General features: G+C 47.4%; 1 protein-coding gene across 2 annotated transcripts in view; it reads right to left on the bottom strand.

The window, feature by feature from the left end:
* The window catches only part of rgs19 (regulator of G protein signaling 19), a 99,165-nt gene that overhangs the window by 12,507 nt on the left and 64,441 nt on the right, over nt 1-22,217 (bottom strand). The window lies entirely within an intron of this gene.

Raw genomic sequence — 22,217 nt, 5'->3', positions numbered from 1 at the left:
TTCTGGAAAACACCATTCTAAACAGCACATCTGGGAAAACACCATTATAAACAGCACACCTGGGACAACACCATTCTAAACAGCACACCTGGGGAAACACCATTCTAAACAGCGGACCTGGGAAAACACCATTCTAAACAGCACACCTGGGAAAACACCATTCTAAACAGCGCACCTGGGAAAACACCATTCTAAACAGCACACCTGAGAAAACACCATTCTAAACAGCACACCTGGGAAAACACCATTCTAAACAGCGCACCTGGGAAAACACCATTCTAAACAGCACACCTGGGAAAACACCATTCTAAACAGCACACCTGGGAAAACACCATTCTAAACAGCACACCTGAGAAAACACCATTCTAAACAGCACACCTGGGAAAACACCATTCTAAACAGCACACCTGGGAAAACACCATTCTAAACAGCGCACCTGGGAAAACACCATTCTAAACAGCACACCTGGGAAAACACCATTCTAAACAGCACACCTGGGACAACACCATTCTAAACACCACCCCTGATGGAGGTTCCATATTGTTATATCTAGCCTAGCTGTAGAAGAACGCACATCTGCACAGTTTCACATTGTACATCACTCTGTCGTTTAATGACATGTGCCACTCATCCTGACAACCCATTCGTCCGTAAAGCAGCACACTGTCGTAAACCATAACAACGTACAGTATGACGTACAGCACGTCGTACCATACATAACATTTCCCCCCCCCCTTCCCAAATCCAGGGACTGGTACCATATATAAAATGTCCATAGGGCAAGAACCTAGAGTGATACCTGCAAGAAATAACCATTAACCCTTAAACGGAAGGACTCTCCAAACTAGCCAGTTCAGTCCATTAACCTGGAGGTTGACTAAGACACCTACCGGAGCCTAAGAATGAAAAGAGGTTAAGTAGTCCCCCAGATGAGCAGGGCGAGTCCGTGCCCGCATAGGCCTTTCTTCAACCGCCACCGCTTGTGGCTCTGGCCCTTGGGGAGCCCACAGAGGCTGGGGCTCGGGTGGTAGTGGTGGGGAGGTCCATCCGGTGGCGTCTCTGGCCTGCATGTCTGTTCTGTGTGCATTCGTATTCCTTGAGGGGCAGGGACTTTTCTGAGGCGGCTGGCGTGCCAGCGTGATCCATTGCTCAACATGAATGTGGCGGGCCCCAGTTGTCGACTGACCTGCAGGGGGTCCGACCAGAATGAGGCCATTTTGTTGCACTGCTGAGGCCGTCGGGCTCGGACCCAGTCAGACACTTGGATGATCGACTTCTTCACCCTGTGTGCCTTGTCAAAACGCTGTTTCATTGCTCTTTGGTGCCTGGTCACTGCCTGCTTTTCTTGGGTGCACCTAGTCACCGGTTCTGCAACTCTCTGTGTTCTGAGTCTGTCCAGAGGCAGTTCCATCTCACAACCTAGCATGAGGGATGCTGGGGAGATCTGTGTTGTTGTGTGTTTGCTTGCTCTGTAGTGCATTAGCGTTTGATTCAAAGCAGTTTGGAACGTGCATCCCTGGACCAGGTGCGCTCTGATGCCGTTCTTCAGCGTTTGGTTGAAGCGTTCCACCCCTCCGTTAGCTTGTGGGTTGTAGTAGGCCGTGCGGATGTGTTTGATTCCCTTGTTGGTGAGATATGAGGAGAACTCAGCAGAGATTAGCTGGGGCCCATTGTCCGTGGTAAGCGTGAGGGGTAGGCCCCACCTTGTGAACAGGCTGTCTAGGATGTCCACGATGGCCTGTGCTGTGACAGTTCCGACAGGAACCACTTCTGGCCACTTAGAGTGGAGGTCATACACCACCACCAGGAAGCGCTGATGGTGAGGGACTGCGTGACCATGGATCTCGCCACAGATGTCCAGTTGGATGTGCTCCCAGGGGCGGGACGGCCATATGAGAGGCTGCAGGGGGGGTGGGGCGGACTGTCCTGTTTTCCCACTGAGGAGGCATGAAGCACAATCCCTGACCAGGGCTTCAATGTCGTGGTCGATGCCTGGCCACCACACAAGGTCTCGACATCGCTGTTTGACCTTCACTATTCCCAAGTGCCCCTCGTGCGCCATGGATAGAACACGCGCATGCAGACCACTTGGGACCACAGTGCAAAACCCTCGAGAGACACAGACTTCTTCCCAGCAAGACAGTTCGTGCTTCACCCTGGCGAAAGTCGCAAGCTCTTCCGGCACGTGTGCTGGCCATCCAGTGCGTATGTAGGTGCGCAGGGTAGACAGTGTGGGATCCTGTTCCGATGCTTGCTTCAGCTCCTCCAGTGAGACGACTGACTGAAGAGGAGCGTAAAGCATTTGTACGAGCTCTGTTTCGTTGTCGTCTGGCAAGACGGTTGGAGTAGGAGCGTCAAAGGAGCGTGAGAGGAGGTCTGCCACCACGTTATCCCTCCCCGGAGTGAACTTCAGCTGATAGTCGTACTGTCTGAGGCGGTCGGCCCATCTGTGCAGCCGAAGTGACTTGTGGCCAGTTCCTGATGCCGACAGTAGCGTTGTGAGGGACTGGTGGTCGGTTCGGAGCGTGAACAGACGGCCATAGAGGTAGAGGTGCCACCTTTCGCTCGCCCAGACACAGGCCAGTGCTTCTCGTTCGCCCACAGAGTACTGTTGTTCTGTGGGGCTCAGGGCCCTTGAGGCGAAGGCGACGGGCCACTCAATGCCATTCTGCAGCTGTGAGAGGACAGCTCCTAGTGCTCCAGCTGAGGCGTCACATGTGACAATGGTGGGGCAGACGGGGTCAAAGTGAGCCAAGACTGGGGCTGTGGTGAGCTGGCTCTTCAGTGAGCGGACCGCGTCTGAGCAGGCTGCCGTCCAGGCCCATGGCTCATCCTTCTTGAGGAGCTGGCGAAGGGGCGCTGTGGTCTGGGAGTAGTGGGGCAGAAACCGGAGGTAGTAAGCTGTCATGCCCAAGAATGAGGCCACCTGAGAGGCTGAGGTCGGTTCCGGGATCCAGTGGACGGCTTCAATGTTCAACATGAGTGGGGCAATGCCTTTGGCCGACAGGCGGAACCCCACAAACTCGACGGCTGGTGCACTTTCCACCGTTAACCTCTATGGGACCGGCGGGACGAATTCGTCCCACCTACGTAACAGCCACTGCCAGCCTGTGGCGCGATTTTCAAAATCTTCAAAATCCTATTACTTCAATTTCTCAAACATATGACTATTTTACAGCCATTTAAAGATAAGACTCTCGTTAATCTAACCACACTGTCCGATTTCAAAAAGGCTTTACAACGAAAGCAAAACATTAGATTATGTCAGCAGAGTACCAAGCCAGAAATAATCAGACACCCATTTTTCAAGCCAGCATATAATGTCACCAAAACCCAGAAGACAGCTAAATGCAGCACTCACCTTTGATGATCTTCATCAGATGACAACCCTAGGACATTATGTTATACAATACATGCATGTTTTGTTCAATCAAGTTCATATTTATATCAAAAACCAGCTTTTTACATTAGCATGTGACGTTCAGAACTAGCATACCCCCGCAAACTTACGGGGAATTCGCTAACATTTGACTAAATTACTCACGATAAACGTTCACAAAAAGCATAACAATTATTTTAAGAATTATAGATACAGACCTCCTCTATGCACTCGATATGTCCGATTTTAAAATAGCTTTTTGGTGAAAGCACATTTTGCAATATTCTAAGTACATAGCCCAGGCATCACGGGCTCGCTTATTTAGACACCCGGCAAGTTTAGCACTCACCATAATCATATTTACTATTATAAAAATGTCATTACCTTTTGTTGTCTTCGTCAGAATGCACACCCAGGACGTCTACTTCAATAACAAATGTTGGTTTGGTCCAAAATAATCCATCGTTATATCCGAATAGCGGCGTTTTGTTCGATGCGTTCCAGACACTATCCGAAATAGTAAAGAAGTGTCGCGCTTGGCGCAATTCCTGACAATAAAATTCAAAGTATTCCATTGCCGTACGTCGAAGCATGTCAACCGCTGTTTAAAATCAATTTTTACGTCATTTTTTCTCGTAGAAAAGCGATAATATTCCGACAGGGAATCTCCTTTTCGGCAAACAGAGGAAAAAATCCCAAAGGCGGGGGCGGTCGGGGTCACGCGCATAAGCTAGTGTCTCTTGATGGGCCACTTGAGAAAGGCGATAATGTGTTTCAGCCTGGGGCTGGAATGACGACATTCTCTTTTTTCCCGGGCTATGAGAGCCTATGGAAGACGTGGGAAGTGTCACGTTAGAGCAGAGATCCTTAGTAAATGATAGAGATGGCAAAGAAGTTCCAGAAATGGTCAGACAGGCCACTTCCTGTAAAGGAATCTCTCAGGTTTTGACCTGCCATTTGAGTTCTGTTATACTCACAGACACCATTCAAACAGTTTTAGAAAATTTAGGGTGTTTTCTATCCATATGTAATAAGTATATGCATATTCTAGTTACTGAGTAGGAGTGGTAACCAGATTAAATCGGCTATGTTTTTTATCCAGCCGTGTCAATGCTGCCCCCTAGCCCTAACAGGTTAAGGGTCAGGTTGTTCTGCAGTAGAGCGCTGAATACTCTGTGGAGTCGATAATCATGGATGTGGAGGTCAGGGCCGTGGACCACGATGTCATCCAGATAGACCGCCACCCCAGGTATTCCAGCGAGGATGGTGCTCATCACCTTCTGGAAGCAGCTGGGGGTGGAGCTAAGTCCAAAAGGCATGCGTGTATATCTGAACACGCCAGCATGTGTGACAAAGGTAGTGAGATCTCTGCTAGCTGCATGGAGGGGTACCTGAAGATAACCCTGACGAAGGTCAAGCTTCGTGAAGATCGTGGAGCCATGGAATTGTGCGGTTAGCTCCTCAGCTGTAGGCAAGGGGTACTTATCCGGGACAACGGCCTTGTTCACAGCACGGAGATCCACGCAGGTCCGGATTCCACCTGACTTTTTGGTTGCAATGACTAAGTTTGAAATCCAGGGGGCAGCGTTGACTGGCTCAATGATGCCTGCATCCAACTGTGCCTGGAGATCTTTTGTGACGTCATCACGCAGTGCAAAGGGAATGCGCCGCAGGGGCTGCATGACTGGGGTCACTTCCGGATTCACTAGGGGCCTGTGAGTAAAGGCTGTGAGGCAGCCCAGTCCATCAAACAGAGTTGGCCAGTTCTGTTGCCATGTGCAGGTAACCTGGTGGATAGCTGACCCACTGTCATCTCTCAGCGTGAATCCCAAGCCTGTGAAGAGGTCGAGGCCCAAGAGGTTGGCACCCCGCTTTGCAACATGAAATGTGAATGATGGCAGATGCTTGGTGCCATAGTGTACTGGGACCTGGAGGGTGCCTACAATGTCTATCTTGGATCTACCGTACCCACACAGGGCAGTGGAGGGCTGTTGGAGTGGTAGGTGACTGAAAAACTTGTAGTAAGTGGCAAGGTTGAGCAATGACACCGCAGCGCCAGTATCCAGCAGCAAAGGCAAACCCACCTCACCCAGCTGCACAGTGCATGTCCTGAATGACACATGGTTGGTGGAGACAGTTCGGATTTCCGTGCGTTCATGTTGAGAGTGAGATGAAACTAAGAGCCTGTGCTGGGTGGAGCTAGTAGCTGGGGCAGAACGACACACTTTCGCAAAGTGATTGTATTTTGAACAGTTCTTGCATATTTTCCCACTGGCCTGAGCAGTTTGAAGCCCTTGAATTGTGAGAGCTAGCTCCACAGTTGCCACAGCTACTTCTGTTTGTTTGTCTGTGTGCCTGCTGCACGGGCATGCCGGTGTCTGTGTCCATGCAGCTATCGACGTGAGAAGCCATGCGCAGCGCGTGATCGTTGTAGTGCGCCTGCTCGGGCTGAAGCTGCTGTGTGAGAATGGCCGGGGGCCGAGTGTATGCTGCAGATCTGTCTGTTAGCATAGTAGAGCATTCCAACGCCGCTTCAACCTGGAGTGCTATTTTAATAGCTCCATCTAGTTGTAAATTATCCGATTCCAAAAGCAATTTCTCCCTTGTCTTTTCACATAACGTCCCCTCTATTAACTGATCCCTGATGATCTCGTCCTGAAGTGTCCCATAGTTACAAGAGCTAGCCAAATCCCTCAGATTAGCCACGTAGCTTTGAATGGACTCACCCGGCCGTTGGTGTCTCTTCCGTAGCCGGTAGCGTCGGAGGAGCACTCGCTCTTTCCCGGCGAATGTATGAGCCTATCCAAGCGCTCTGAAAATCCTCTGTCCCTCTGTACCGAGGCAGTGATGGAGCAGTGCTGTCCTCCGCTTGTCGGAGATTGTAGAAAAGTCCATAGCTTTGAGATAAGTGTTAAAGCTTTCAAGCCAGTTATTCCACGGGACTGGAGGTTCGCCAGGCACGGCGAGGAATGGTGCTGGCGGTGGTAAACTGAATTCAGCCATCTTCGTCGCCAATGTTATATCTAGCCTAGCTGTAGACGAACGCACATCTGCACAGTTTCACATTGTACATCACTCTGTCGTTTAATGACATGTGCCACTCATCCTGACAACCCATTCATCCGTAAAGCAGCACACTGTCGTAAACCATAACAACGTACAGTATGACGTACAGCACGTCGTACCATACATAACACATATGTTAGAAACTTAAAGGTAGATTAAATCGGGTACATTTTTTATCCAGCCGTGAAAATACTGCCCCCTATCCCCAACAGGTTTTAACCCGCAGTGCCGGTTTAGCCCACTAGGGCACATTCCTCTACCATTGCTTTGTAATGATACCTACTGTTTTGTATGCTTTCTGTGAATTACTTAGTTTAGTAAATAAATGATTTTAAGACAATTGATGTATGGATGACTTAGTGAAGACTTGGTTCGTGCAGATAACAACAATTTACAACGTTTGGAATGAGACTGACGCGAGGTAAACTAACATCATTAACCTCTCTAAGGTAGGGGGCAGTATTTGCACGGCCGGATAAAAAACGTACCCGAAGTGCCCTCTCTGACCATTTCTTGGCCTTCTACACTCTCTTTATTGAAAACTGAGGATCTCTGCTGTAACGTGACACTTCCTACGGCTCCCATAGGCTCTCAGAAGGCGGCAGAACGTTGAATGATGACATTGCAGCCCATTGCTGAAAAACAGTAGCGCATTTGGTAAGTGGTCGATCTGAGAACAATGAGACTGGCGCGCGCATGCACGAGAAGAGTCCATTTTAGATTTTTAGTCTTTGAACGAAAACAGGGTTTCCCGGTCGGAATATTATCGCTTTTTTTACGAGACAAATGGCATAAAAATTGATTTTAAACAGCGTTTGACATGCTTCGAAGTACGGTAATGGAATATTTAGATTTTTTTTGTCACGATACGCGCCGGCGCGTCACCCTTCGTTACCCTTCGGATAGTGTCTTGAACGCACGAACGAAACAGAGGATATTTGAACATAACTATGGATTATTTTGAACCAAACCAACATTTGTTATTGAAGTAGAAGTCCTGGGAGTGCATTCTGACAAAGAACAGCAAAGGTAATCCCATTTTTCTTATAGTAAATCTGAGTTTGGTGAGTGCCAAACTTGGTGGGTGTCAAAATAGCTAGCCCATGATGGCGAGCTATCTACTCAGAATATTGCAAAATGTGCTTTTGCCGAAAAGCTATTTTAAAATCGGACATAGCGATTGCATAAAGGAGTTCTGTATCTATAATTCTTAAAATAATTGTTATGTTTTTTGTGAACGTTTATCGTGAGTAATTTAGTAAATTCACCGGAAGTTTGCAGTGGGTATGCTAGTTCTGAACGTCACATACTAATGTAAAAAGCTGGTTTTTGATATAAATATGAACTTGATTGAACAAAACATGCATGTATTGTATAACATATTGTCCTAGGAGTGTCATCTGATGAAGATCATCAAAGGTTAGTGCTGTATTTAGCTGTGGTTTGGGTTTATGTGACATTATATGCTAGCTTGAAAAATGGGTGTCTGATTATTTCTGGCTGGGTACTCTGCTGACATAATCTAATGTTTTGCTTTCGTTGTAAAGCCTTTTTGAAATCGGACAGTGTGGTTAGATTAACGAGATTCTTGTCTTTAAAATGGTGTAAAATAGTCATATGTTTGAGAAATTGAAGTAATAGCATTTCTAAGGTATTTGAATATCGCGCCACGGGATTCCACTGGCTGTTGAGTAGGTGGGACGATTTCGTCCCACATACCCTAGAGAGGTTAATGAGGAGACACATCGATCAGATATTATAATATCTGGAAGTTATATTAGGGAAATTATAACTTTGTAATCTGAATATTTTCCTTGGCGCCCCGATCTTGTAGTTAATTACAGTTACATGATTAATCAGTTTAATCGCGTAATAATAATTACAGAGAGTTATTTGATAAACATGTCTTCAAGTTAATGATGGCCAAAGACACGACAGAAGTAAATAGAAATAAATGTCCAAAACTATATAGGTACTCCTGTATATTCATAAATAAAATCATTCTAAATACTTCACCAGAAAGCATGACTTAGCCGCAGAGGAATCGAGGATCAGTAGCTTATCTTTACAAAAAAATATGACACAAGCTCGTAGGCCTATGACCAGTTGGGAAGTATGGCAACAGGCCGAGCTGATTACTGAGCTGCAACTGTCAGGGAAAAACATCTAAAATATGTGAGGACTATGAGGATAATTTAAAGTGTTGAGACAAGAAGAAAAAGAGGGGGAAAAAGAGCTGTCTCCCGCCAATTATTGTGCATGCATCGTCTCTCTGTCCTGATAATGTTGAGGGAGCATCTGTCTGTTCTCTCTGTCCTGATAATGTTGAGGGAGCATCTGTCTGGTCTCTCTGTCCTGATAATGTTGAGGGAGCATCTGTCTGGTCTCTCTGTCCTGATAATGTTGAGGGAGCATGTGTTTGGTCTCTCTGTCCTGATAATGTTGAGGGAGCACGCACGCCTGAGCATGCATAGAAGTACTTGGCCTGCTGCCTGGAAATGTAGAAAAGTTGAAAAAAAAATTAAGATCCATTACAAATGATAATATATTAAAAATATAGTTCCTCACAGTAAGCTATTTGAAAAATCTTTCCAACAATCTCCCCCTAATCACCAGTCGTCGGTGTGAAAGAGCGATGGAAGTTATAGACCTGTTGCTGCATTGGCCTACAGGCTATGAGTTCCATGAGTTCATTTCTTGAATTGTAAGATTTCCCCGCCTATGAAGTCTTTATAAAAAAATAATTGCCTCCACGTTTCCATCGTTGAATTTTGCCAATAGGCTACTTTGAAGCAAGGTAAGACATGTCTCATAATATGTAATAAAACATACTGGTTTCAAACAATGAAGTCTGTTTTCTAAATGTATACTGCCTCCAGCTCACAGCTCATTGTAAAGTGGTGGGTGACGAGGCGATAGACATTTGCCTGGACTTGAATGGTGAATGGGGAAGTGCTGCTTCTATTACCAGTTGAGAAAAAAAACTATTCATAGCTCTTTCTGATGCTAAACAGTTTTTAACACGCGATTGCATTTAGAATTGTTGCACAATGAAGAGTCTTTTAAAAGTACATGTTTTACTCCAGCAACAACCAGCCGACGAGCAGCAGGAGCAATCCCTCTCTGCATGTGTGATTAGTTGTGTTGGATAAATAAGATACAAGATTTGTATTATTTATTTTACCTTTATTTAATTATTTGACTAAAGAAAATACACACACGCCAATTAAAAGTCACTAAATTAATTAAAAAGGATAGTAGAGGGTAGTAGAGGAGGGCAGAGCATAGTAGAGGACAGTAGAGGATAGTAGAGGATAGTAGAGGACAGTAGAGGACAGTAGAGGAGGGTAGAGGGTAGAGGAAATTAGAGGAGAGTAGAGGGTAGAGGAAAGTAGAGGACAGTAGAGGAGAGTAGAGGGTAGAGGAAAGTAGAGGAGAGTAGAGGAAAGTAGAGGAGAGTAGAGGGTAGAGGAAAGTAGAGGAGAGTAGAGGACAGTAGAGGAGAGTAGAGGGTAGAGGAAAGTAGAGGAGAGTAGAGGACAGTAGAGGAGAGTAGAGGAAAGTAGAGGAGAGTAGAGGACAGTAGAGGAGAGTAGAGGGTAGAGGAGAGTAGAGGATAGTAGAGGAGAGTAGAGGAGAGGAGAGGGTAGAGGAAAGTAGAGGAGAGTAGAGGAGGGTAGAGGAGAGTAGAGGAGGGTAGAGGAGAGTAGAGTAGGGCCGAGGACAGTAGAGGAGGGCAGAGGATAGTAGAGGACAGTAGAGGATAGTAGAGGAGGGCAGAGGACAGTAGAGGAGGGTAGAGGATAGTAGAGGAGGGCAGAGGATAGTAGAGGATAGTAGAGGATAGTAGAGGAGGGCAGAGGACAGTAGAGGAGGGTAGAGGACAGTAGAGGAGGGCAGAGGATAGTAGATGATAGTAGAGGACAGTAGAGGAGGGTAGAGGACAGTAGAGGAGGGTAGAGGACAGTAGAGGAGGGTAGAGGAGGGCAGAGGACAGTAGAGGAGGGTAGAGGACAGTAGAGGAGGGCAGAGGATAGTAGAGGATAGTAGAGGACAGTAGAGGAGGGTAGAGGAGAGTAGAGGAGGGTAGAGGACAGTAGAGGAGGGCAGAGGATAGTAGAGGATAGTAGAGGACAGTAGAGGAGGGTAGAGGAGAGTAGAGGAGGGCAGAGGATAGTAGAGGATAGTAGAGGAGAGTAGAGAGTAGAAGATAGAAGAGTATAGTAGAGGACAGTAGAGAATAGTAGACGAGAGTAGAGGATAGTAGAGGAGAGTAGGGGAGAGTAGAGGGAAGAGGATAGCAGCGGGGGGTAGAGGATAGTAGAGGGGGGTAGAGGAGAGTAGAGGAGAGTAGAGGATAGTAGAGGAGGGCAGAGGATAGTAGAGAAGGGTAGTGGAGGGGAGATTAAAAGTCACTAAATTAATTAAAAAGGATAGTAGAGGGTAGTAGAGGAGGGCAGAGCATAGTAGAGGACAGTAGAGGATAGTAGAGGATAGTAGAGGACAGTAGAGGAGGGTAGAGGGTAGAGGAAAGTAGAGGAGAGTAGAGGGTAGAGGAAAGTAGAGGACAGTAGAGGAGAGTAGAGGGTAGAGGAAAGTAGAGGAGAGTAGAGGAAAGTAGAGGAGAGTAGAGGGTAGAGGAAAGTAGAGGAGAGTAGAGGACAGTAGAGGAGAGTAGAGGGTAGAGGAAAGTAGAGGAGAGTAGAGGACAGTAGAGGAGAGTAGAGGGTAGAGGAAAGTAGAGGAGAGTAGAGGATAGTAGAGGAGAGTAGAGGAGAGGAGAGGGTAGAGGAAAGTAGAGGAGAGTAGAGGAGGGTAGAGGAGAGTAGAGGAGGGTAGAGGAGAGTAGAGTAGGGCAGAGGACAGTACAGGAGGGCAGAGGATAGTAGAGGACAGTAGAGGATAGTAGAGGAGGGCAGAGGACAGTAGAGGAGGGCAGAGGATAGTAGATGATAGTAGAGGACAGTAGAGGAGGGTAGAGGAGAATAGAGGAGGGTAGAGGACAGTAGAGGAGGGTAGAGGAGGGCAGAGGACAGTAGAGGAGTGTAGAGGACTGTAGAGGAGTGCAGAGGATAGTAGAGGATAGTAGAGGACAGTAGAGGAGGGTAGAGGAGAGTAGAGGAGGGTAGAGGACAGTAGAGGAGGGCAGAGGATAGTAGAGGATAGTAGAGGACAGTAGAGGAGGGTAGAGGAGAGTAGAGGAGGGCAGAGGATAGTAGAGGATAGTAGAGGACAGTAGAGGAGGGTAGAGGAGAGTAGAGGAGGGCAGAGGATAGTAGAGGATAGTAGAGGATAGTAGAGGAGGGCAGAGGACAGTAGAGGAGGGTAGAGGACAGTAGAGGAGGGCAGAGGACAGTAGAGGAGGGTAGAGGAGAGTAGAGGAGGGCAGAGAAGAGTAGAGGAGGGTAGAGGACAGTAGAGGATAGTAGAGGATAGTAGAGTGCAGAATATAGTAGAGGAGGGTAGAGGACAGTAGAGGTCAGTAGAGGAGGGCAGAGGACAGTAGAGGAGGGTAGAGAAGAGTAGAGGAGGGTAGAGGACAGTAGGGGATAGTAGAGGATAGTAGAGGGCAGAATATAGTAGAGGATAGTAGAGGAGGGTAGAGGATAGTAGAGGAGGGTAGAGGACAGTAGAGGACAGTAGAGGAGGGCAGAGGAGAGTAGAGGAGGGTAGAGGACAGTAGAGGAGGGCAGAGGACAGTAGAGGAGGGTAGAGGACAGTAGAGGATAGTAGAGGACAGTAGAGGAGGGCAGAGGAGAGTAGAGGAGGGTAGAGGATAGTAGAGGATAGTAGAGGAGGGTAGAGGACAGTAGAGGAGGGTAGAGGACAGTAGAGGAGGGCAGAGGACAGTAGAGGAGGGCAGAGGACAGTAGAGGATAGTAGAGGAGGGCAGAAGATAGTAGAGGATCGTAGAGGATAGTAGAGGACAGTAGAGGAGGGCAGAGGACAGTAGAGGAGGGCAGATGACAGTAGAGGAGGGCAGAGGACAGTAGAGGAGGGTAGAGGACAGTAGAGGATAGTAGAGGACAGTAGAGGAGGGCAGAGGACAGTAGAGGAGGGTAGAGGACAGTAGAGGAGGGTAGAGGACAGTAGAGGATAGTAGAGGACAGTAGAGGAGGGTAGAGGACAGTAGAGGAGGGTAGAGGAGAGTAGAGGAGGGCAGAGGATAGTAGAGGAGGGCAGAGGATAGTACAGGACAGTAGAGGAGGGCAGAGGACAGTAGAGGAGGGTAGAGGACAGTAGAGGATAGTAGAGGAGGGCAGAGGACAGTAGAGGAGGGCAGAGGACAGTAGAGGAGGGCAGAGGACAGTAGAGGATAGTAGAGGAGTGCAGAAGATAGTAGAGGATAGTAGAGGACAGTAGAGGACAGTAGAGGATAGTAGAGGAGGGCAGAAGATAGTAGAGGATAGTAGAGGATAGTAGAGGACAGTAGAGGACAGTATAGGATAGTAGAGGAGGGCAGAGTACAGTAGAGGAGGGCAGAGGACAGTAGAGGAGGGCTGAGGGCAATAGAGGATAGTAGAGGATAGTAGAGGAGGGCAGAAGATAGTAGAGGATAGTAGAGGATAGTAGAGGACAGTAGAGGACAGTATAGGATAGTAGAGGAGGGCAGAGTACAGTAGAGGAGGGCAGAGGACAGTAGAGGAGGGCTGAGGGCAGTAGAGGATAGTAGAGGATAGTAGAGGAGGGCAGAAGATAGTAGAGGATAGTAGAGGATAGTAGACGATAGTACAGGGTAGAAGATAGTAGAGGATAGTAAAGGAAAGTAGAGGAGGGTAGAGCAGGGTAGAGGGAAGAGGAGAGTAGAGGATAGTAGAGGAGAGTAGAGGGTAGAAGATAGAAGAGGATAGTAGAGGAGAGTAGAGGAGAGTAGAGGAGAGTAGAGGAGGGTAGAGGGTAGAAGATAGAAGAGGATAGTAGAGGAGAGTAGAGGATAGTAGAGGAGAGTAGAGAGTAGAAGATAGAAGAGTATAGTAGAGGACAGTAGAGAATAGTAGACGAGAGTAGAGGATAGTAGATGAGAGTAGAAGATAGTAGAGGAGGGTAGAAGATAGTAGAGGAGAGTAGGGGAGAGTAGAGGGAAGAGGATAGCAGCGGGGGTTAGAGGATAGTAGAGGGGGGTAGAGGAGAGTAGAGGAGAGTAAAGGATAGTAGAGGAGGGCAGAGGATAGTAGAGAAGGGTAGTGGAGGGGAGAGTAGAGTAGAGGAGTGTAGAGGGGAGGGTAGATTAGAGAAGAGGAGGGAAGAGTATAAAATGGTACATGAGGGTAGAAGTGAGTAGATTAGGATGGTAGAGGAGAGCAGAGGAGGGTAGAGGAGGATAGGGGAGAGGAGAGTAGAGGAGAGGAGGCTAGAGGAGATGAGGCTAGAGGAGATGAGGATAGTAGAGGACAGTAGAGGAGGGTAGAGGTAGAGGAGAGTAGAGGAGGGTAGAGGACAGTAGAGGAGGGCAGAGGATAGTAGAGGATAGTAGAGGACAGTAGAGGAGGGTAGAGGAGAGTAGAGGAGGGCAGAGGATAGTAGAGGATAGTAGAGGACAGTAGAGGAGGGTAGAGGAGAGTAGAGGAGGGTAGAGGACAGTAGAGGAGGGCAGAGGACAGTAGAGGAGGGCAGGGGACAGTAGAGGAGGGTAGAGGACAGTAGAGGAGGGCAGAGGACAGTAGAGGAGGGTAGAGGAGAGTAGAGGAGGGCAGAGAAGAGTAGAGGAGGGTAGAGGACAGTAGAGGATAGTAGAGGATAGTAGAGTGCAGAATATAGTAGAGGAGGGTAGAGGACAGTAGAGGTCAGTAGAGGAGGGCAGAGGACAGTAGAGGAGGGTAGAGAAGAGTAGAGGAGGGTAGAGGACAGTAGGGGATAGTAGAGGATAGTAGAGGGCAGAATATAGTAGAGGATAGTAGAGGAGGGTAGAGGATAGTAGAGGAGGGTAGAGGACAGTAGAGGACAGTAGAGGAGGGCAGAGGAGAGTAGAGGAGGGTAGAGGACAGTAGAGGAGGGCAGAGGACAGTAGAGGAGGGTAGAGGACAGTAGAGGATAGTAGAGGATAGTAGAGGAGGGCAGAGGATAGTAGAGGATAGTAGAGGATAGTAGAGGAGGGTAGAGGACAGTAGATGGGGGTAGAGGACAGTAGAGGAGGGCAGAGGACAGTAGAGGAGGGCAGAGGACAGTAGAGGATAGTAGAGGAGGGCAGAAGATAGTAGAGGATCGTAGAGGATAGTAGAGGACAGTAGAGGAGGGCAGAGGACAGTAGAGGAGGGCAGATGACAGTAGAGGAGGGCAGAGGACAGTAGAGGAGGGTAGAGGACAGTAGAGGAGGGTAGAGGACAGTAGAGGATAGTAGAGGACAGTAGAGGAGGGTAGAGGACAGTAGAGGATCGTAGAGGATAGTAGAGGACAGTAGAGGAGGGCAGAGGACAGTAGAGGAGGGCAGATGACAGTAGAGGAGGGCAGAGGACAGTAGAGGAGGGTAGAGGACAGTAGAGGAGGGTAGAGGACAGTAGAGGATAGTAGAGGACAGTAGAGGAGGGTAGAGGACAGTAGAGGAGGGTAGAGGACAGTAGAGGAGGGTAGAGGAGAGTAGAGGAGGGCAGAGGATAGTACAGGACAGTAGAGGAGGGCAGAGGACAGTAGAGGAGGGTAGAGGACAGTAGAGGATATTAGAGGAGGGCAGAGGACAGTAGAGGAGGGCAGAGGACAGTAGAGGAGGGCAGAGGACAGTAGAGGATAGTAGAGGAGTGCAGAAGATAGTAGAGGATAGTAGAGGACAGTAGAGGATAGTAGAGGAGGGCAGAGGACAGTAGAGGAGGGCAGAGGATATTAGAGGACAGTAGAGGACAGTAGAGGATAGTAGAGGAGGGCAGAAGATAGTAGAGGATAGTAGAGGATAGTAGAGGACAGTAGAGGACAGTATAGGATAGTAGAGGAGGGCAGAGTACAGTAGAGGAGGGCAGAGGACAGTAGAGGAGGGCTGAGGGCAGTAGAGGATAGTAGAGGATAGTAGAGGAGGGCAGAAGATAGTAGAGGATAGTAGAGGATAGTAGACGATAGTACAGGGTAGAAGATAGTAGAGGATAGTAAAGGAAAGTAGAGGAGGGTAGAGCAGGGTAGAGGGAAGAGGAGAGTAGAGGATAGTAGAGGAGAGTAGAGGGTAGAAGATAGAAGAGGTTAGTAGAGGAGAGTAGAGGAGAGTAGAGGAGAGTAGAGGAGGGTAGAGGGTAGAAGATAGAAGAGGATAGTAGAGGAGAGTAGAGGATAGTAGAGGAGAGTAGAGAGTAGAAGATAGAAGAGTATAGTAGAGGACAGTAGAGAATAGTAGACGAGAGTAGAGGATAGTAGATGAGAGTAGAAGATAGTAGAGGAGGGTAGAAGATAGTAGAGGAGAGTAGGGGAGAGTAGAGGGAAGAGGATAGCAGAGGGGGGTAGAGGATAGTAGAGGGGGGTAGAGGATAGTAGAGGGGGGTAGAGGAGAGTAGAGGAGAGTAAAGGATAGTAGAGGAGGGCAGAGGATAGTAGAGAAGGGTAGTGGAGGGGAGAGTAGAGTAGAGGAGTGTAGAGGGGAGGGTAGATTAGAGAAGAGGAGGGAAGAGTATAAAATGGTACATGAGGGTAGAAGTGAGTACTTTAGGATGGTAGAGGAGAGCAGAGGAGGGTAGAGGAGGATAGGGGAGAGGAGAGTAGAGGAGAGGAGGCTAGAGGAGATGAGGCTAGAGGAGATGAGGCTAGAGGAGAGGAGGGTAGAGGACAGGAGGGTAGAGGAGAGGAGATCAGGGCAGAGGATAGGAGGGTAGAGGAGAGGAGATGAGGGTAGAGGATAGGAGGGTAGAGGATAGGAGATGAGATGAGGGTAGAGGAGAGGAGGGTAGATGAGGGTAGAGGAGAGGAGGGTAGAGGAGAAGAGATGAGGGTAGAGGAGGTTAGAGGAGGATAGAAGGGGGTAAAGCTTCATGGCTGGTCTGCATTGCCCTGTATGGCTAACCCTCTGGTTAACTAACCCTCTGTAACCCATCATAGGGCAGCAGGAGAGGTTAACTAACCCTCTGTAACCCTTCATAGGGCAGCAGGAGAGGTTAACTAACCCTCTGTAACCCTTCATAGGGCAGCAGGAGAGGTTAACTAACCCTCTGTACACCTTCATAGGGCAGAAGGAGAGGTTAACTAACCCTCTGTAACCCTTCATAGGGCAGCAGGAGAGATTAACTAACCATCTGTAACCCTTCATAGGGCATCAGGAGAGGTTAACTAACCATCTGTAACCCTTCATAGGGCTGCAGGAGAGGTTAACTAACCATCTGTAACCCTTCATAGGGCAGCAGGAGAGGTTAACTAACCATCTGTAACCCTTCATAGGGCTGCAGGAGAGGTTAACTAACCATCTGTAACCCTTCATAGGGCAGCAGGAGAGGTTAACTAACCATCTGTGACCCTTCATAGGGCTGCAGGAGAGGTTAACTAACCATCTGTAACCCTTCATAGGGCTGCAGGAGAGGTTCATAGGGCAGCAGGAGAGGTTAACTAACCCTCTGTACACCTTCATAGGGCAGCAGGAGAAGTTAACTAACCCTCTGTAACCCTTCATAGGGCAGCAGGAGAGGTTAACTAACCCTCTGTAACCCTTCATAGGGCAGCAGGAGAGATTAACTAACCATCTGTAACCCTTCATAGGGCATCAGGAGAGGTTAACTAACCATCTGTAACCCTTCATAGGGCTGCAGGAGAGGTTAACTAACCATCTGTAACCCTTCATAGGGCAGCAGGAGAGGTTAACTAACCATCTGTAACCCTTCATAGGGCTGCAGGAGAGGTTAACTAACCATCTGTAACCCTTCATAGGGCAGCAGGAGAGGTTAACTAACCATCTGTAACCCTTCATAGGGCTGCAGGAGAGGTTAACTAACCATCTGTAACCCTTCATAGGGCAGCAGGAGAGGTTAGCTAACCCTCTGTAACCCTTCATAGGGCAGCAGGAGAGATTAACTAACCATCTGTAACCCTTCATAGGGCATCAGGAGAGGTTAACTAACCATCTGTAACCCTTCATAGGGCTGCAGGAGAGGTTAACTAACCATCTGTAACCCTTCATAGGGCAGCAGGAGAGGTTAACTAACCATCTGTAACCCTTCATAGGGCTGCAGGAGAGGTTAACTAACCATCTGTAACCCTTCATAGGGCAGCAGGAGAGGTTAACTAACCATCTGTGACCCTTAATAGGGCTGCAGGAGAGGTTAACTAACCATCTGTAACCCTTCATAGGGCTGCAGGAGAGATTCATAGGGCAGCAGGAGAGGTTAACTAACCATCTGTGACCCTTCATAGGGCAGCAGGATAAGTTAACTAACCCTCTGTAACCCTTCATAGGGCAGCAGGAGAGGTTAACTAACCCTCTGTAACCCTTCATAGGGCCGCAGGAGAAGTTAACTAACCCTCTGTAACCCTTCATAGGGCAGCAGGAGAGGTTAACTAACCCTCTGTACACCTTCATAGGGCAGCAGGAGAGGTTAACTAACCCTCTGTAACCCTTCATAGGGCAGCAGGAGAGGTTAACTAACCATCTGTATTCCTTCATAGGGCAGCAGGAGAGGTTTACTAACCATCTGTAACCCATCATAGGGCAGTAGGAGAGGTTAACTAACCCTCTGTAACCCTTCATAGGGCAGCAGGAGAGGTTAACTAACCCTCTGTAACCCTTCATAGGGCAGGGGGCTCAGTATGTAACAGTATCCCCTTCCCTTTGCGTGACACGCTCTCCACAAACAAACCACAGCTTTCCAGGGAAAACCCTCCCTCCCTGCCGTAGCCTAGCAGACCACCCTGATCCTGTCCTCTAACCAGAGGACCCACAGAGACACAATAGACAGTCAGGCAGATCAGATCACGTAACCACCTGTCTCTGACAATGGATGGACAGGCTGAGGATTTCCCCTGAGCCGCAGCAGGGCTTCACGTGGATGGAGAGGCTGAGGATTTTTCCTGAGCCACATGGATGTGATGGGCTAGTTGTGGCAGGGTTGGGATAAACTTTGTTTAACAGAACAGGGTAGGGTTGGGCTGGGCTAGACTAGTACAGCCATGAGAGCCACAGCAATCTCAACCGATCCTCTCCTCACACAATACACAGAGAGAGAGATTGGTTATACTTAAACTCTTTAACATCATCCTCAGCTCTGGCATCTTCCCCAATATTTGGAACCAAGGACTGATCACCCCAATCCATAAAAGTGGAGACAAGCTTGACCCCAATAACTACCGTGGGATATGCGTCAACAGCAACCTTGGGAAGATCCTCTGCATTATCATTAACAGCAAACTCGTACATTTCCTCAGTGAAAACAATGTACTGAGCAAATGTCAAATTGGCTTTTTACCAAATTACCATATGACTGACCATGTATTCACCCTGCACACCCTAATTGACAAACAAACCAAAACAAAGGTTTCTCATGCTTTGTTGATTTCAAAAAAGCTTTTGACTCAATTTGGCATGAGGGTCTGCAATACAAATTGATGGAAAGTGGTGTTAGGGGAAAAACATACAGCATTATAAAATCTATGTACACAAACAAAAAGTGTGAGCTTAAAATTGGCAAAAAACACATTTCTTTCCACAGGGCTGTGGGGTGAGACAGGGAAGCAGCTTAAGCCCCACCCTATTCAACATATACAGTTGAAGTCGGAAGTTTACATACACCTTAGACAAATACATTTAAACTCAGTTTTCACAATTCCTGACATTTAATCCTTGTAAAAATGTCCTGTCTTAGGTCAGTTAATTTCACCACTTTATTTTAAGACTGAAATGTCAGAATAATAGTAGAGAGAATTATTTATTTCAGATGTTATTTCTTTCATTACATTCCCAGTGGGTCAGGAGTTTACATACACTCAATTAGTATTTGGTAGCATTGCCTTTAAATTGTTTAACTTGGGTCAAACATTTCAGGTAGCCTTCCACAAGCTTCCCACAATAAGTTATGTTTCATCCTGACAGAGCTGGTGTAACTGAATCAGGTTTGTAGGCTTCCTTGCTCACACATGCTTTTTCAGTTCCTCCTGACAGAGCTGGCGTAACTGAGTCAGGTTTGTAGGCCTCCTTGCTCGCACATGCTTTTTCAGTTCTGCCCACAAATTTTCTATAGAATTGAGGTCAGGGCTTTGCGATGGCCACTCCAATACCTTGACTGTTGTCCTTAAGCCAATTTGCCACAACTTTGGAAGTATGCTTGGTGGTCATTGTCCATTTGGAAGACCCATTTGTGACCAAGCTTTAACTTCCTGACTGATGTCTTGAGATGTTGCTTCAATATATCCACATCATTTTCCTCCCTCATGATGTCATCTATTTTGTGAAGTGCACTAGTTCCTCCTGTAGCAAAGCACCCCCACAACATGATGCTGCCACCCCCATGCTTCACGGTTGGGATGGTGTTCTTCGGCTTGCAAGCCTCTCCTTTTTCCTCCAAACATAGCGATGGTCATTATGGCCAAACAGTACTATTTTTGTTTCATCAGACCAGAGGACATTTCTCCAAAAAGACCGATCTTTTTCCCCATGTGCAGTTGCAAACCGTAGTCTGGCTTTTATGTGGCGGTTTTGAGCTGTGGTTTCTTCCTTGCTGAGCGGCCTTTCAGGTTATGTCTATATAGGACTCGTTTTACTGTGGATATAGATACTGTGGATATAGATATTTTTGTACCTGTTTCCTCCAGCATCTTCACAAGGTCCTTTGCTGTTCTGGGATTGATTTGCACTTTTCGCACCAAAGTACATTACTCTCTAGGAGACAGAACGCGCCTCCTTCCTGAGCGGTATGATGGCTGCGTGGTTCTATGGTGTTTATACTTGTGTACTATTGCTTGTACAGATGAACATGGTACTTTCAGGCTTTTGGAAATTGCTCCATGGATGAACCAGACTTGTGGAGGTCTACAGTTTTTTTTCCTGAGGTCTTGGCTGATTTCTTTTGATTTTCCCATGATGTCAAGCAAAGAGGCACTGAGTTTGAAGGTAGGCCTTGAAATACATTCACAGGTACACCTCCAATTGACTCAAATTATATCAATTCGCCTATCAGAAGCTTCTAAAGCCATGACATCATTTACTGGAATTTTCCAAGCTGTTTATAGGTACAGTCAACTTATTGTATGTAAACTTCTGACCCACTGGAATTGTAATACAGTGAATTATAAGTGAAATAATCTGTCTGTAAACAATTGTTGGAAAGATTACTTGTGTCATGCACAAAGTAGATGTCCTAACCGACTTGCCAAAACTATAGTTTGTTCACATGAAATTTGTGGAGAAGTTGAAAAATTAGTTTTAATGACTCCAAACTAAGTGATTGTAAACTTCCGACTTCAACTGTAAATCAACAAATTGGCAAGGGCACAAGAACAGTCTGCAGCACCCAGCCTCACCCTACTTGAATCTAAAGTTAAATGTCTACTGATGATCTGGTGCTTCTGTCACCAACCAAGGAGGGCCTACAACAACACCTACAGTAGATCTTCTGCACAGATTCTGTCAGATCTGGGCCCTGACAGTAAATCTCAGTAAGACAAAAATAATGGTGTTCCAAAAAAGGTCCAGTTGCCAGGACCACAAATACCAATTCTATCTAGACACCGTTGCCCTAGAGCACACAAAAAACTATACATACCTCGGCCTAAACATCAGCGCCAAAGGTAACTTCCACAAAGCTGTGAACGATCTGAGAGACAAGGCCTTCTATGCCATCAAAGGGAACATACAATTTGACATACCAATTCAGATCTGGCTAAAAATAGATATTAAATTTATACTTTTTTTACCCCTTTTTCTCCCCAATTTGGTATCCAATTAGTTGTTACAGTCTTGTCTCATTGCTGCTACTCCCGTACGGACTCGGGACAGGCGAAGGTCGAGAGCCGTGTGTCCTCCGAAACACAATGCCCACTTAACCCGGAAGCCAGATGCACCAATGTGTCGGAGGAAACACTGTGCACCTGGCGACCGTGTCAGCGTGCACTGCACCCAGCCCGCCACAGGAGTCGCTAGTGCGTGATGGGACAAGGACATCCCTACCGGCCAAACTCTCCCCTAACCCGGACGACGCTGGACCAATTGTGCACAGCCCCATGGGTCGCCCCGTCATGGCCAGATGCGACAGAGCCTGAACTTGAACCAAGAATCTCTAGTGGCACAGCTAGCACTGTGATGGAGTGCCTTAGACCACTGCGCCACTCGGGAGGCCCCTTGGCTAAACATACTTGAATCAATTATAGAACCCATTGTCCTTCATGGTTGTGAGGTCTGGGGTCAGCTCACCAACCAATAATTCACAAAATGCGACAAACACCAAATTGAGACTCTGCATGCAGAATTCTGCAAAAATATCCTCTGTGTACAACCTAAAACACCAAATAACGCATGCAGAGCAGAATTAGGCCGATACCCGCTAATGATCAAAATCCAGAAAAAGCCATCACCTACAGAAAGACTAACCTGGAGAAGAGTCCCCTAAGCAAGCTGGTCCTGGGGCTCTGTTCACAAACACACCCCACAGAGCCCCAGGACAGCTACACAATTAGACCCAACCAAGTCATGAGAAAGAAAAAAGATAATTACTTGACACATTGGAAAAAATTTACAAAAAAACTGAGCAAACTAGAATGCTATTTGGCCCTAAACAGAGAGTACACAGTGGCAGAATACCTGACCGCTGTGACTGATCCAAACTTAAGGAAAGCTTTGACTATGTACAGACTCAGTGAGCAAAGTCTTGCTATTGAGAAATGTTGC

Source organism: Salmo salar, chromosome ssa13 (genome assembly GCF_905237065.1).
Source record: "Salmo salar chromosome ssa13, Ssal_v3.1, whole genome shotgun sequence".
NCBI lineage: Eukaryota > Metazoa > Chordata > Actinopteri > Salmoniformes > Salmonidae > Salmo > Salmo salar.
This window is presented reverse-complemented; position numbering and strand designations above follow the sequence as displayed.